The sequence below is a fragment of the Gopherus flavomarginatus genome, chromosome 7 (assembly GCF_025201925.1).
Source record: "Gopherus flavomarginatus isolate rGopFla2 chromosome 7, rGopFla2.mat.asm, whole genome shotgun sequence".
Lineage (NCBI taxonomy): Eukaryota > Metazoa > Chordata > Testudines > Testudinidae > Gopherus > Gopherus flavomarginatus.
This window is the reverse complement of record NC_066623.1, coordinates 43,904,371-43,919,931: the sequence shown is the minus strand read 5'-3', so window position 1 is coordinate 43,919,931 and position 15,561 is coordinate 43,904,371. Positions and strand designations below refer to the sequence as shown.

Below are 15,561 nucleotides of genomic sequence, written 5' to 3'. Positions count from 1 at the left end.
CTTGGCCCGCAAGCCGAGGGTTTTGATCGCTTGAAGGCCCAGAGGGAAAAGAGACAAGTGCTCGTGTATCAGAGAATGGCTTTGATCCATTGACCTCTGGGTTATGGGCCCAGCACGCGTCCGCTGCACCACTCTGCTGGCTCTTTACTCCCCCTGCCACCCAGCCACCTCTATCTGGATTAGTGCCTTACGAGCTCTCACGCTGGCAGGCATATGCGCCGGCTGCTAGGCAGCTGCCCTGGTCACAGGCTTTTACAGCTTCTACAGGGTAAAAAGGATCTATTTGGGGTTTGGACCCCATTGGGAGCTGGGTAGCTGAGTGCCGGAGACGGGAGTACTGCTTAAACTGTTTTCAATTAAGCCTTCAGCTCGTGGGGGATGAGGTTCAGCCTTTGATCCGTGTCTGCAGCAGGCAAGCGCCTCTGGCTCAATCGGCCCCCACCCTGCCCCCGCTGTATTAGCAGACTAAAACCTGGAGCAAAGGCACACGCCTTGCAAGGGAACAGGAGCCGGGATCTCGAACAAATGTCAACATTTTAGTAAGATGACGTTCAAAGAAGAAAAAGGTGTACGGTACAGCATTTAGGTGTAGAAGTTTCTGGTGATCAGGGAACAATGTACAGATTACCCAGGGGGTGCGAAGTTCGGTTTAAGATCGGGTGGCGTAAGGAATACAGAATCTGCAATAGCCCTGACTGGGGGTAAAAGGTTAACGTACAGACACTGAGTTAGGAGGGTATGTTGTCCATGTGAGGGCTACGTTCAGGTGTGGAGTTTAAGAAGCGGGTACGACAATGAGAATGGATTCACAAGCGTTTGGTGAGTTTTAACATTCAGTGTTTTTTAATCTTTGCCACAATCTAGTTTAAGCAGGGTCGGTATGAACTCTACCCTGCCATCTGTTGGTGATCTGTTGTAAAGGCCTTTTGGGGCTGATGTCATTTGCATGGTTACACCCACCCCAGATTGCATGAGGGGAGTGCTTGTCCAAATGGTCATTTCAGCTGCTGTGGGATCCCCCATCTCTTTGTTATTGGGGCAGGAGTAATCAAGTGTATTTTCCTGTTTAGTTTGGATCAAGGAGAGAGTAACTGTACCTGGCATTTGAGGCCTGAGAGCTTGCCCCTCGCCTGGAAAGGACTCATCATTAAGGGGTATGGGTTCCAAACACCCCCGCCTCTCCCCAAGTGTGTGGGAAATAGAAATAGATGTTTGTTCTTGGTCTGATTGATTTTGTGTCTGGTGTCTAAAGACAGAGATATTTTTGAATATCTTTAGAATTGTTGTTAGTACTGAAGTTTCTCATCTTAAAGTTATGCTATTAGATTTCTTCTACAGTATATTTTGGTGCTGAAAGGTAAAAGGTTGCTCTGTGTGTGCTGTTATGGAGTGAAGTAACAAAGGTTGGTTGCAGAGAGGGTGCATGTGCCACAAAAGTTGTGCCTGTCCCACCCCAGCTGTGGTCCCAGAGTCCAGAATTTGCATAAACTCACCCCCTTACCTGTGACTAACAAGCTTGCCCTGCTAACTCTTCCAGCAAAACAGGCCAAAGAAAGTGTATGCAAGCCCTGTACTGCAGCCCCAGTACTATTTTCGGTTCCTTCCCACAGATCTTTCACTCCGCACCAGTCCAGTTCCTTGCTGTTGCTTGTCCAACCACTGCATGCATGTGCTAGACCGGACCCTGAGCTGATTCCTGACTGTTGTGCTCCATACAGCCTGGCCTGTCTGTGTCTCTGTGGTGCAATGGGTCAGCACGTTTGGCTCTTAACTGAAAGGATGGTGGTTCAAGCCCACCCAGGGACAGTGATAAGCCTGTGCTACTTCCTTGCTTTCCTGCGGGCAGGGCCGGCTTTAGGCCAATTCAACCAATTCCCCTGAATCGGGGCCCGCACCCAAGCCCTGCTGGTGCACTGTACTAGGGTGGCCCAGCTTCCCCAGGGGGCAATTTAAAGGGCCTGGGGCTCCCAGCAGGGACTGGAGCCTCAGGCTGTTTAAATTGCCACCAGAGCCCCACTGCTGGAGACTTGGGGGCTATTTAAAAAGTCTGGGGCTCCCCTTGCTTCTACTGCCCCGGCCCTTTAAACAGCCCCCGGAGCCCCGCCACTTCCCCAGGGCTCCCGCGGCTATTCAAAGGGCTGGGGCGGTGGAAGCAGGGGAGCCCCAGGCCCTTTAAATAGCCCCCGAGCCCTGGGCTGCTGCTGCTACCTTGGTGGAGGAGGGGGCACTTACCGTACAGGGTAGGCTGTACCCCCTGTACCCGTACCCCTGCCCACAGCCAGCCCCTGATGCAACCCCTGCCCTGCCTGCACCAGCCCCGCACCCCGTGCCCTGTCTCCAGTCAACCCTTGCCGCACTCCCCTGCCTTAAGCCAGCCAGTCCCACACTCCTCTGTCTCCAGGCCTGCCAACCCCTGCGCACTCCCCTGAGGCCCTGCCTGAAGCCAACCAGCCCACTCCACCCCACATCCCCCTGCCTGCTGCCAGCCCCTGTCAGCAGCCAGTCCCACACACCCTGCCCTGCCTGCAGCCAGCCCATTTGCAGCCAGTCCTGCACCCCCTGTCCTGTCTGCAGCCAGCCCCGCACGCCTTGCCCTGCTTGCAGCCAGACCCTACCTCCAGTCAGCCCCTGCCCTGCCTCCAGCCAGCCCCATGTCCACTGGTGCCCTGCAGTTCCCAGGGCAGTAACCCTGCACACATGCTGCAATGAGAGGGGCAGTGAACAGCTGTGACCCACACATGTGCACACCTTAGGGTGACCAGACAGCAAGTGTGAAAAATTGGAACAGGGTGGGGGGTAATAGGATCCTATATAAGCAAAAGACCCCCCAAATCGGGACTGTCTCTATAAAATCGGGACATCTGGTCACCCTAGCACACCCCCAGGGAGTGGCGGGGACCCACACATGTGAAACGGAGCTCATTTCTAGTTCAGGCCCATCTTTTTAAAAAAGAATTTTAGGTAGGGTTAACATACATCCGTATTTTCCTGGACATGTCCAGCTTTTTGGTTCTTAAATAGACCATCTGGGAGAAATTTTTAAAAATATGGATGTATGGTAACCCTATTGGTACAAAAAATACATACTGTGGCACATCCCTTAAATCAGAACTTTTTACAGGGAACCGGCTGCTAAGAAATGAAAGGCTTTTATTTACATGATTTTTTTTTTAGTCATCCCTGCCGGGGCCCCGCCGAATATGTTCGAATTGGGCCCCGCACTTCCTAAAGCTGGCCCTGCCTGCGGGGAGCCTCAAAGGTCCCATTTTGCTGCCTCTTGGCCTCAGTGCGTTCAGCTAGTGGCCCGAAGACCGGGCTGGATGTCATTCAGAAACCCATCTCCCAGCAGCTGTTCCAGAGGCTCAGGTTTAATCCTCAAGGCCGAGCACAAAAACTTTCAGCCAGGAACATTTCGCTCTCTCCCCGCCTCCGCCCAAGTGGCAAAGGAGAAGCAGACGAGACACGCCGGCTCAAAGACGCCTCCCTCCCACTTCCCTGTAGGCTGTGCAAAGCTCTTGGCCTGCCTCATGCCTTGTCAGGAAAGCGCGGCCATGCTACTCACGCCTGAGTCACGTCCGCAGCCTGGCCTGCCCTGGCTGACGGTGTGCAGAGCCACGCCAGTCAATGGCAGTTTGAGTCAGGAGCCTAGGCTCTTTCCCCTGACAGCCACACACACAGCACTGCCTGGTGTCCCGAGAGCCTCCTTCCTGTTCTCCCGCAGCACACGCTGCCTGCCAGTGTGGGTGGGAAAAGGGGACCAGGAAGTACTGCAGCCTCATTCCAGGACAGGAGGCCCTCGCCATACCCAGGCCTGCCTCTTGCCTTCAGTCCAGGTAGCCTCATGGCCTAGGCTCTTGGTGCTCTGCTGGTCACTGCCTTGCTGGAAGGCCCTGAGGGAAAAGAAGCAAGCACACATGTAGCAGAGGATGGCTTTGATCCATTAATCTCTGGGTTATGGGCCCAGCACACTTTTGCTGCACCATTCTGCTGGTTTTTCATGACCGCTGCCACTCAGCCACCACTATCTGGATTAGCACCTTATGCGCTCTCACACTGGCAGGCAGATGCGCAGTCTGCTAGGCAGCTGTCCTGGTCACAGGATATTACAGCTTCTACAGGGTAAAAGGGATCTATTTGGGGTTTGGACCCCATTGGGAGCTGGATAGCTGAGTGCCAGAGACAGGAGCACTTCTTAAACTGTTTTCAGTTAAGCCTTCAGCTTCACCCTCACCTGAAAAGTACTCACCATTAAGGGGTATGGGTTCCAAATGCCAAAAGCATGTGGGAGGTAAGAATGGGTGTTTAGCTGTCTGTGGTTGTTTTAGTTGATTTCCTTTTTGCTGTTCCTGGTGTGTAAAGGCAGAGACATTTTTGAATCTCTTAAAATTGCTGTTAGTGCTACAGTCCCTCACCTTAAGCTTATGCTATTAGATCTCTTCTGTGATATATTCTGGTTCTGAAAGGTAAAAGGTCGCTCTGTGTGTGGCATTATGGAGTGAGGTAGCAAATGTTGGTTGCAGAAATGGGGCATGTGCCACAACAGTCCTGCCCCCCAGCTGCATTCCCTGAGTCCAACCTGCAAAATTTCCATGCAGTCAGAGTGGAAAAGAGCATTTTACCTAACTGTGAAGTTGCTTACAACTTTCAGTGTGTAAGTGAGATCAGAACCCCCCACTCTAAGTACATCTAAAATTTATACTTAACTATTAGTGATCTTAGGTCTGTAGCATAGAACTGAATTTGTACTACAATTACAAAGAGCTTTATTTTTAAACTAGAAAAGAAAAAAAGCCATAAAATCTGCAGTTAGAAACTTCAAAAAAGACCCATAGTACTAAATTTAAATATTCATTTTCAACCTTTTTTATTTCACTATGCTTTGGAACCCATGTCCCTTGCCTAATGAGATATATGTAGGTTCGGGTGACTCCCAAAAGCATGACCTGCTAAGGACCGTTCTACTGTCCTTGATTCATATCACCAGGATAACTACACTTTATTACTCCTGCCCTAATAAGAAAGAGATTGGGGATCTCACAGCAGCCGAAATGACCATTTGGACAAGCACTCCCATCATGCAATGCGGGGTGGGTGTGACCATGCACATCAGCAACAAAAGACTTTTACAACACATCACCAACAGATGTCAGGGTAGAGTTCATTCTGACCCTGCTTACATCCTCCCCACAACCAAGAATTGGTGCTCCTGGTAAATCACACTCCCTATTATACCAAATCATTGGTATTGAATGCTGAAGTCACAGCTAGCAAAAGTAGCCACCCATCTCTGCCCTGCAGCATCCAGCTTAGCCCTTGTTAACACATAAGTCAGTGGATTGTTCTCTGTCCATACCTGAAACTGAGCACCACACAAGTAGTCTCCAAAGTTCTCAGTGATGGCCCATTTCAAGCCCAAGAACTGCAGCTGGTGGATGGGATAGCAAGTTTCGCTATCAGACAGTCCTCAGCTGGCAAAGGCTACAGATTTACATTTGCCTTCCACTTCCTGGTACGAGACTGCTCCCAAACCCTCCAAACTGGCATCAGCATGCAGGATAAATGGCTTGTTTGGGTCAGCAGAGACTAGGACTGGCACATGAATCAGGCAAATAATGATTTCCCGTAAAGCTCTGTCACATCTCTCATCCCGCCATGTCCCAAATGGAGAGGAGAGGAGCCCCTCCCCTGTCCCAGCCCAAGAACACCAGATCTGTGGAGGCAAGATGTCTGTAGCCCAAACCAGCTGGAGCTGCTGGGGAGAGGAGTTCTCCCCTCAGCCCAGGCCCACTGGAGTTGCTATTGCAGTGGGGGAGAGATGTCTTTCATCTAGTTCTTAGATGCCCTGATAAGAGGGGGGTTGAGTTTTTTCTTCCCACCTACAGCTCAAACTTCTTTTTCCCCCACCACTTTCTGCTCTAGCCTGATCTCCCTCTTTCACCTCAATTCTCTTTTTCCTGGTCTTGTTCCAGAGCCCTGACAGCCCAATTCTCTGCCCTAACCCCGTGCCCTCTACTGCACCCTGAACCTCTCATTCTAACCCCACCCTAGAGCCTGCACTCCCAGGGCCAGTGCCCTCATCCACCTGCACTCCAACTCTCTGTCCCATGTACCCTGATTTAGGGTGTACTAATAATATTAATTTGGATAATATGATGAAAATTTAATTTATTAGCTTACATTTTATTTAATTTAATTGAGTTACAAAGTTACAGTTGCTTTACTGCTATTCAATAGATACATAGGGCATTATATGCAACAAAGTTTTGGTTAATGTCTCTTACCACAATTCCTTGATAACCTGGTGGTAAGAGACACAGAACCAGCCTTGCAGTTCAGGTTTCTCAATTCTTGAGTGAAAGATGCAGCGCTTAGAAAAAGCTACTGTTACTTAGGGTTTACTTGACTAAGTTAAACTTAAAATCAAAACCTAATAAACAAAGAATAAAAACTTATGGAAATGGAGCTTAGCCTAGTTCCCTTGAAACTTAAAGTTTCAGAACAAGTACAGCCTACTGCTAGTACATAGAGAGAGAGTGGAGGAAGTAAGTCAGAATGATAGAGTGAAGTGCTCTAGTGAGGTGGGTTACCTCTTTTATAGGGCACAAGCACCGGAAATCCTTCCTCCTATGTCCAAATTTCATTCCTCACCCACAAAACGTTAGGGTACGCTTACTTCACAGGCTAGTATGTTTGTGCATGTTGATGACATGTACATATGCACATAAGTTCCCTTGTGTTGTACCTGTTAAGTCTGTGGGTAGAATACTGAAAAAAAAAACCCTATGCCATTCTCCATTGTCGATTGGTCTAAGTAAAGGTCTTAGACAGGCGTGAGTACTTATCTATTTAAGTAAAAAGATACAGGTCAACTTTGCTTTCTTAGTAAAAGGTCACAATATAGATATGCTAACCTTGCCTTAGCTTAACATACAGGATATGGCCTGTAGGGTCTCGTAAGTCATGTGCCCCAGCCTCCTAATCATTTCTATTGCCCGCCGCTGGACCCTCTCCAAATTGTCCACATCCCTTCGCATGTGGGACCCAACCCCAAAAGTACCCACATTTCACCCCAATGGCCCCCAAATGCCAGATTTTAATATGTACATAGGGTGCTCCCATGGTCATGTCACTCCCGAGCTCTCCAGTGGAGCCTGCTGGTGGAGAACAAGGTCAAAATCAGCCAGGACGTCGCTCAGTCAATTCCCTGTGCTCCCAGCAGGTGGTATCGGAAAGCTCCAAGATGGCTCACTTCCCTTTCTCTCATCAGCTTCAGGCCCCAGGGTTACAAATGCCCAAACTAGTTGGGATTCTCCCCTGGGCTCAGGGTGTGGGGCTGCTCTGAGGGGATGGACTTGCACACTTGGGATATTAGTGCAAAGATACAATTTCAATTTCTCTTAGAGAAATTTGAGGGCAATTTATATTTGGTAAAAATCTTATTTCGTGAAAGGAAAGCTGCAGTGATAGCCTGGTTACTGGGGTGCAAAACACTTTCCTCCTGCAAGAAACAAGAAGTTAGAATTAGACATTTACATCATTTGTTCCAATGTTGGCACAGGTTTAATTTTGCTTCTGTGCAGGTTTGTTTCAGGCGGTGACTGTTTTGGTTTATTGGGTTGTTTTGGTTTTTTAAGTTGGAATGGAGATTTTAATTGACATTTGCTGGATTCGAATGGCTGACCTGCAACACCAGTTTTGACATACTTCTGCATATTTTATACAGATTTGGCCAGTATTCAAGGATTCAATTCCTTTATAGGAGGTTTTAGAGTTCAGGCTTATTTATTTGATGTTATTTTATCATCCTGCTGTAGCACACCTTTTTGATAAAACCTTGAAATTATTAATTTATGGCATTTGTTAGTTTTTATTTTTAAAAACAAAGTTTTTCTTAATGTTTGGGTTTTAAATTAAGCATTGTTTTTGGTTTCAAATTTTCATTTAGGTTTTGGTTGTTGATGGGATCTTTAAGAACTTTGGATTTAATACTAAAATTTGGACAGATTTAGCTTATTGAAAGTAAACTGTTCACTATTTTATTTTAATAAAGGTTGTATTGCTGTAAACCCTGGCCAGTGGGAGAGGAGATGAGCCTGGCCTTTAACTGAGAAGGAGCAGAGGCATGGGAGAGGCCAGGTGATGGGGGGGCACAGCCCCCAATTTTTTTTGTCTACCCACCTCAGTCTCCCACCAAACGAGAAGAGTCTGATGCCACTCCTGCTGGTCACTGGGTGTCACTGCTGCTCCATGGGAAACATGCTCTGTGCATTACGCAGCTTGGTGAGAAATACACTCTGTGCCTTACCGTGACTGGTCCGTGGGTGTCACTGCTCCTAGAAGGCAGACACACGCTGTGCATTACACCACCTGACCGCTGGGTGTCATTGCTGTATCAATGGAAACACTTTCTGTGCATTACCCTGAATGACCACGAGGTGTCACTGCTGCTCCAAGGGAAACATGCTCTGTGTGTTACCCTGATTGGCCACTGGGTGTCACTGCTGCGCCAAGGAAAACACCTTCTGTGCATTACTCTGACTGCCCACTGGGTGTCACTGCTGCGCCAAGGGAGACATAAGAGCGGCCAGACTGGTTCAGACGCAAAGTCCATCTAGCCCAGTATCCTCCTGTCTTCTGACAGTGGCCAGTGCCAGGTGCCCCAGAGGGAATGAACAGAGCAGGGAATCATCAAGTGATCCATCCCCTGCCGCCCATTCCCAGCTTCTGGCAAACAGGCTACAGGCACCATCCCTGCCCACCCTGGCTAATAGCCCTTGATGGACCTATCCACCATAATCTTATCTAGTTCTTTTTTGAACGCTGTTATAGTCTTGGCCTTCACAACATCCTCTGGCAAGGAGTTCCACAGGTTAACTGTGCAACTGCCCTGAGCTTACCCCCTTCCCCTCGCCAGGTTGTATATGGAAAAGAGGATGAGGATGAGGAGAGCCATGATGTGTCTGTCACTGGCTGATGCCTCAGTTTCCTCTAGGCAGCAGTGCTGCAGGCTCCTTTGGTCAGTTCCCATGCAACTGTGTCTGGGGAAGGGGGAGTAGATACTCATGCTCCCCAGCCCCATTCCCCTCCACCAGCAGCTGGGAAATCCAGGCCAAATTTAACCCTGGTAGCTGGGCCGGGATTAGCCTGGGCCGGGGTTGGGCTGGGAAGGAATTGCGGTGGGGAAACAGACGCACCTGCTGTGAGGGAAGATCCTTCCATTCCCTGCCAACCTCCCTCACTCCTTGCAGCATGGCACCCCCTAGAACTTCCTTCTCTGTCATGGAGGCTGTCTGCTGCCTGCTTCTCCCTTAGCATCATCTCTCCGCACCCTGGGGCACTGGCGTCGCCCATCCTGTGCAAACAGGCAGGTCCCTGGTCTGCCCTGTGGTGCTGCCCTGCAATTTGGGGAGGCAGCTATTGGATGGAGTCATATCGAAATATGGGGGTGGGCAAGGCTGGGGATCAAGACTCTTGGGTTCTCCCCCCAACTCTGGGAGGAAAGTGGAGGTTAGGGGGTAGAGTCGGAGAGGGGCAGGGCTGGGATCCAGGGCTCCTGCTTTTTCTCCACTTCCTGCAGCTGCTTCGGCCTTTCAGTGCGTTTCCTGTTGCAAATTCATTTGCTGACTTGTGCAACCCACCCCAGAGGTGGCTGCATCTCAGTGTTGGGTGAGGCATCCTTGGCTACATCACCCCCTAACCGTGTCTCTCTCCCCACTGCAGGTGACCCTGCAGCACTTGGCAAACATCCGCAAGATCGTGGGGGGTGCTTTGAGCATTGGGCAGGCAGGGGCCAGGTGCCCAGCCCGCCTCCCCCCCAAGAATGGGACCCAGCACCCCCTACTTTTTACAGGGATTAACAAGGGGCAAAGGGGAGCAAGTCAGAGAAGAGGGTGGCCAGGGTCTGAGCAGGGGGTGGAAATGGGTTGGTCGGGGGGGGTTAAGCAGCTGGAGGCAGAGTTAGGAGAGGGGCTGAAGGGCAAAATCAGGGACGAGGGAAGGAGCCGGAGTTAAGCCCAGGGAGAGATGCTGCCAGAGGGTCAAACCCCGGCACAGGCAGGGGCAGAGAGGTAACAGTTACCCCGGGGGGCTGAGACTCCAGTGTTTGCAAACATGGGGCAGGGAGCAGAGGGACTTTTTTATTTCCCCTCCCACAGCCAGCACCTCTCAGCATGGGCTTCCCAGGGCTGGGCTCTTAAAGGCACAGGCATCCCACTGCCTAGACCCTGCAGCTCCTCTCTGATGTAACCTACTGAGGTGCTGCAGTAGGAGACTCAATTCAGTGAAACTGGGCATTCCCTATACGCCCCACAGCCAGGGAGCTGTGCACCCCCTCCCTCGAATTTCCCCAACACCCCGCCCCCCAGTTGTCAACTAGTTACATGCAGCTCTGCCAATGTTGTCATTGGTTGCAAATTTGAATGGAAATTGAAACGTTAACACACACTTTAAAAGCAGGTACAACGTATGAAAAATACTTGTACTTGAGAAAGTTAAATAGGTTTGGAAAGTCTGGACAAAGCCAGGTTTCCTCACGCAGCTGTTGTGTTTGCTGACAATGTCGGGGCATTGGCTTCAGCAATGTTGACCAACCTAAGGGCTGGTCTACACTACGGGGGAAAATCAATCTCAGATACGCAACTTCAGCTACGTGAATAACGTAGCTGAAGTTGAAGTATCTAAGATCGAATTACTCACCGTCCTCACGGCGCAGGATCGATGTCCATGGCTCCCCCTGTCGATTCCGCAACTCCATTCGGGTTGGTGGAGTTACGGAATCGATATAAGAGTTTTTGGGGATCGATATATCGCGTCTAGATGAGACGCGATATATCGATCCCCGAGCAATCGATTGCTACCCGCCGATACGGCGGGTAGTGAAGATGTACCCTTAGAATTTCAAATGATGATTTGTAAGCGAGGTGTGAATGAGCTCTCCCCTGACAGCTAGTGATGAGCAGGGTTGGAGGAGGCTTTGGGACCAGACTGTATTTCCATGAACTCACCTACTCTGCCGAGGTATCCAGTAGACAGAGCTGGGCTGCCTCTGCTCTAGGTGCCCGGAGGAGGGAAGGTGTGTGGGGCTCCAGCCTGGGGCTCTTCCTCCCTCCTGCCAAGCCCTGACTATTAATCCCAGCCCTGGCACTCCTTTCTTCAAGCGCCATGTGGGCCAGAGGAAAAGTGTGGCAGGAAGCACAGGGGCCAAACTTGTGGGCACCAGCTGAAGCAGCGAGAATCCCAACCACCATGTCAAACTGCAGGAATCAGCAACTAGGGTGGCAAGTTTTAGAGCCCCAACCCATTGTGGCCATCACGACCAAAGACCTGGCTCCCGTGGGTGAGTCACCCAGCAGGAGGGAAAAGACTCATTCTTGTACAACTAGAGACAGGGAAGTTGAGGACTGTGAGCTCCAGGGCTTTACCACAAGCCAACACCAGGTCCCACTGAGAGTTGAACTCAGATTGCAGGATTCAGTGTCCCAAGTGTTGCCCATTACACCATGGAAACAGCTTGTGCTGCCTTCTCTGGCCATCAGTGACCCTCACGGGGCTGGCTTGTGTAAGGGACTGTTGACCCTTTACTAAAACTTAGTGTGTGTGGTGGTGGGGGGGTGGGGGGGTCGGTTGGCTAGTTCCTAGCACCAATAGAGGTGGAAAGGGTCAGTGGGAAATCAGGCCCCTGAGACTGACAGTCCCCAGGGGCAATGGGGAGAGGCCAAAGCTCCAAGTTAGCTGGACTGACAGGCCAGGCAGTGTAATGAGGGAGTCACCAGGCCAGGGGGTCCCATCCAGTGCCAGCTTTAGGTCAATTCCCCCGATTCCCCCAAACTGGACCCCGCACCTAAGAGGGCCCCATGCCTGCACCTATAAGGGCCCCACGCCTTAAAGAAGAGAGCCTAACTTTTTAATTTTTACTCATCTGGCGGCAGCTTGAGTCTTCAGTGGCACTTCAGCTGTGGGTCCTTCACTCACTCCAGGTCTTCAGTGGCATTTCGGTGGCGGGTCCTTCAGTGCCATGGAAGACTTGGAGCGAGTGAAGGACCCACTGCCGAAGTGCCGCTGAAGACCTGGACCACTGCCAGGTATTCGAATTGGATCCTGCAGTTCCTATAGCTGGCCGTGGTCCCATCCTCCATGGGAGCGGGAACTGCCTGGGCCAGAGCGGGGTTGAGCTAAGCAGAGAGCAGGAGCCCGAGAAGAGCGGGGAGCAGAGTTGTGCAGGTGTAGTGCCAGAAACTGCTCCCTGTGGGATTTTGTTACTGATACCTGAGGTTGTTCTTATTTGCTGATTTTTCCTAATTTGCTAAAACTTGACGGTGGTTTCTCTAGCAAAGGCCAGTCCCTGGCCCCTTGGTCCAGACATCCTCATTCACATCAGGCTTCAAATTGAGAATCATTTCCCATTCCCGCTCTGTGGGAGGAGAGACTTTTAAACGCGCTCTCTGTGTGACTGCACATGGCTAAGCAAGGAGAACAAACCCCCAATCCCCCCTGTGCTTTGGGGGCCAGGTTTGCTGTGGTCTGTAGTTCAGATGCCTTCACGTCTGGGCACTGGGATTATTTACCAGTTTCTGTGACATTGGGGCATAACTGTGCTCACAGCCAAATTAATGTGCTTAGTGTGGCCGTGTGCCCTCAACTTTACACAATCTGTTTCCAAAAATTGGTTTCTGTAAAATCGGAATAATCCCCTAGTGTAGACATACTGTATGTGCCTGAGCATCCACAGTGCAAACTGGAGCCAGATCTAGTTTCACTCTGTCTACACTTCAAACACTGCTGTGGCACTGCTATAGCACTCTGGAGTAGACAGTGACTGGAGGGGTTTTCCCATCCCTGTAATAGCTACATGGACAGAACAATTCTTCCTTTTATTTAGCACTATCTAATCAGGGCTTAGGTCACCTTAACTCTATGGGTTTGGGGGGTGGGGTTCACACCCTGAGAAATGTCGCTCTTCCAGTTCAGTGCCCAGCGTACAGCAGCCCTTAGATTCCTCTTGCTATTTCAATGCAGGCACTGACCTGTGAGAGGAAAACATCAGCTCACAAACACTGAGACTGAATTCCCCACATTTAATCTCTCTGCACTTTCCAGAAAGTCACAAAATTCAATTCATTCTTGCTAGGACAGAGAAAAAAATAAGTGACACTAAGTTTTTGGCTTGATTATGTAACCCTTCTGCCTCTCTGAGTTGGCAGCAACAAGGGCCGGGTTCAGTATCCAGGGGTTCCGTTTCATAACACAATGCATAACTGGCTCGAGCCCCCACCCAGTGACCTGGGACACTCACATACCACACCCCCCTGGGCGCCTCTAGGAGGCAATACTTCCCCTCTCGCAAGCACGGAGTCTGAGTGTAGCAAAATCTTTTTAATAAAGGAAGGAATCAATGCGGCATCCCATTGGAGAAACACCACAAACAGGGTTATAACACAAACCATAAACAAAAACCCACCTCCAAGTACGTTTGGCACTGTCCTTTTTCGCCTTAGGGGTTTAAGTCCAATCACCCCAAAGTCCAACAACCCAAAAGTCTCTGGTCAATGCCACCCCAGAGTTCGAGAGTTTATCTGTAGAGGTCCCTCCCCCCAGCCTGGGTAGAAAGGGGCACCTTACGTGGTCCGGGGCCAACTGCCCTGCCTCTCCGTGGGTTCTGCTTCCGCCTTCTCCACGAACTGCTCCGCTTTACCAGCTGCTCCACTCTGCTCCTCCAGCCGTCCTCAGAAACTGCTCCGCTCCACCAACTGCTCTGCTCCATGAGCTGCTCTAGTTCTCCCTGCAAACTGCTCGGCTCCGCTCGCTCTCTGGGCCTGCTCCACCCATCCCACAGCTACTCCGCTCTGCCAGCCGCTCCGCTGCCACCAGCTGTCCCATGATCTGCTCCAGCCGTCCCCACAACTGCTCCACTCCACCAGCTGCTCGGTTCCAAAGTATAGCTTCAGGCTCCCCTACTAGCTAGCACAGTACTCAGTGCTCTCAGCTCAGTAATTGTAGCTCTTTAGTGATTTCAACTCTCAGTGATCTCAGCTCTTAGTAGGGGAACCTCAGTGCTAGTGCACCATTAGCCAAAAGTGAGTTCAGCTCCATAATCGGTATTTAGATTCTTGAGGGAATAAAAAAATCAATTCTGACATTCCACAGTGAAAAGAGTGGAAATGGTACTGCTGGCTCCACAAGAAGACTACACCATCACACACACATACCTGTCCACAGCTTCTCTTAATTCACTGGGTTTTGGAACCCATGTCCCTTGTCTAGCAAGTACCACCCAACTGAGGGTGAGTCATTTGTCACCAAGCAGTCCCACAGCTCGGTAGTCTGGGATAGGGTAGGCGTGCCTATGCAAATACACTCTCTGAAATTCTTTCCACCAGATGTCAGGGTAGAGCTTATCCTGACTCTGCTTACAATTAAATAAAATTAAGTGTTTAATTAATATAGTAAAAATATATCCTGACTCCTCTAAATAACACCACAACGTGAAATAAGAACAGAGAAAAATCTTGTCAGTGAAGACAAGTGAAGTTTCGCAAATGATCTTCCCATTATTAATTTCCATGCTGCCCCCATTGGAGGTCTGGACACCTCCACTGTCACTGCTCTGCATTCACCTTCCCCTAGAATTGTTCTTGGACATTCCCAAATATGAAAAATTGTGCACTTCAGAATGCGAATAGTGACCCCGTCTCCTTCCTGCACCTGCTCTACATTGCTCCACAGCAGCTTCTTCCCCTGCAGAGTCACCCCAGCACGGCAGTGCAGCCGCCCAGGGGTCAGCAGGGGCCCCTGGCAAGGACAGTGGGTGCAGCTAACAGCCCAGTCTGCCTGGCAGTGAGTCAGCTGTAAAAAAGCAAAACCCCCTCCCAGAAGTACAGAGACTGAATTCCCCAACTTTAACATCATGACCCCCTCTAGAAAGCCACACGTGTCAGTTGTATTTTCACAGGGAGATACAAAAATCAGGTGACACAAATTTTTAAGTTGAGTAAATAAAGTTGAGGAGATAGTTATTAACCTCACAGAAATATACTAAAGATCCCTCAACATAACACCTGAAGGGGAAATATGAACAGAGACAAACCTTGTCAGCAAAGGCTCATTTCCCAAACAAGCCTCAAAATGTTATGAATTCCCACCCCTCCTCCACAGGAGCTCTGTGCAGTGTCACTGTTCTGTAGGCAGCTTCCCATTCAATGCTGTTGTGGGCCTTTCCCAGGCCTGGAAATGTATCAACGACAGAATTTGAAGAGCAAACCTGGCTCCCCGCACCAGGTGGGATTTGAGTGTTTGGCCCCTGTCACTTAGTCTTTGTCAATAGTACAGACGCCAGGGGAGGGATCTTGGCACAGGGGCTGGTAGGGGAGAAATGATTGTAGATTCTGACCTGTGCTCTGGAGAGAAGGTAATAGTTGAGGGGGCATTTTTGTCTCCTCCCCTGCCTCAGTGTCCCCTGGGCCGGATTCTACATTCCACAGGACAAATGAGGGGGTGACATCACTTGGTGAATAAAAGCTAGTGCTCCATGGGAGGTTTGAATTCACAACCTCAGTATAGCTCCTC

The 15,561-nt window shown here is 50.2% G+C and overlaps 1 protein-coding gene, 1 long non-coding RNA gene and 1 other non-coding gene across 3 annotated transcripts in view; 2 read left to right on the top strand and 1 right to left on the bottom strand.

Moving 5' to 3' along the window:
* LOC127055901 (zinc finger protein 558-like) overlaps positions 1–15,561 on the top strand; it is a 508,571-nt gene that overhangs the window by 252,088 nt on the left and 240,922 nt on the right. The window lies entirely within an intron of this gene.
* LOC127055929 (uncharacterized) overlaps positions 1–15,561 on the bottom strand; it is a 308,434-nt gene that overhangs the window by 232,522 nt on the left and 60,351 nt on the right. The window lies entirely within an intron of this gene.
* TRNAK-CUU (transfer RNA lysine (anticodon CUU)) lies at positions 1,733–1,806 on the top strand. Its single transcript has one exon. It is a non-coding gene; the product is annotated as a tRNA-Lys (tRNA).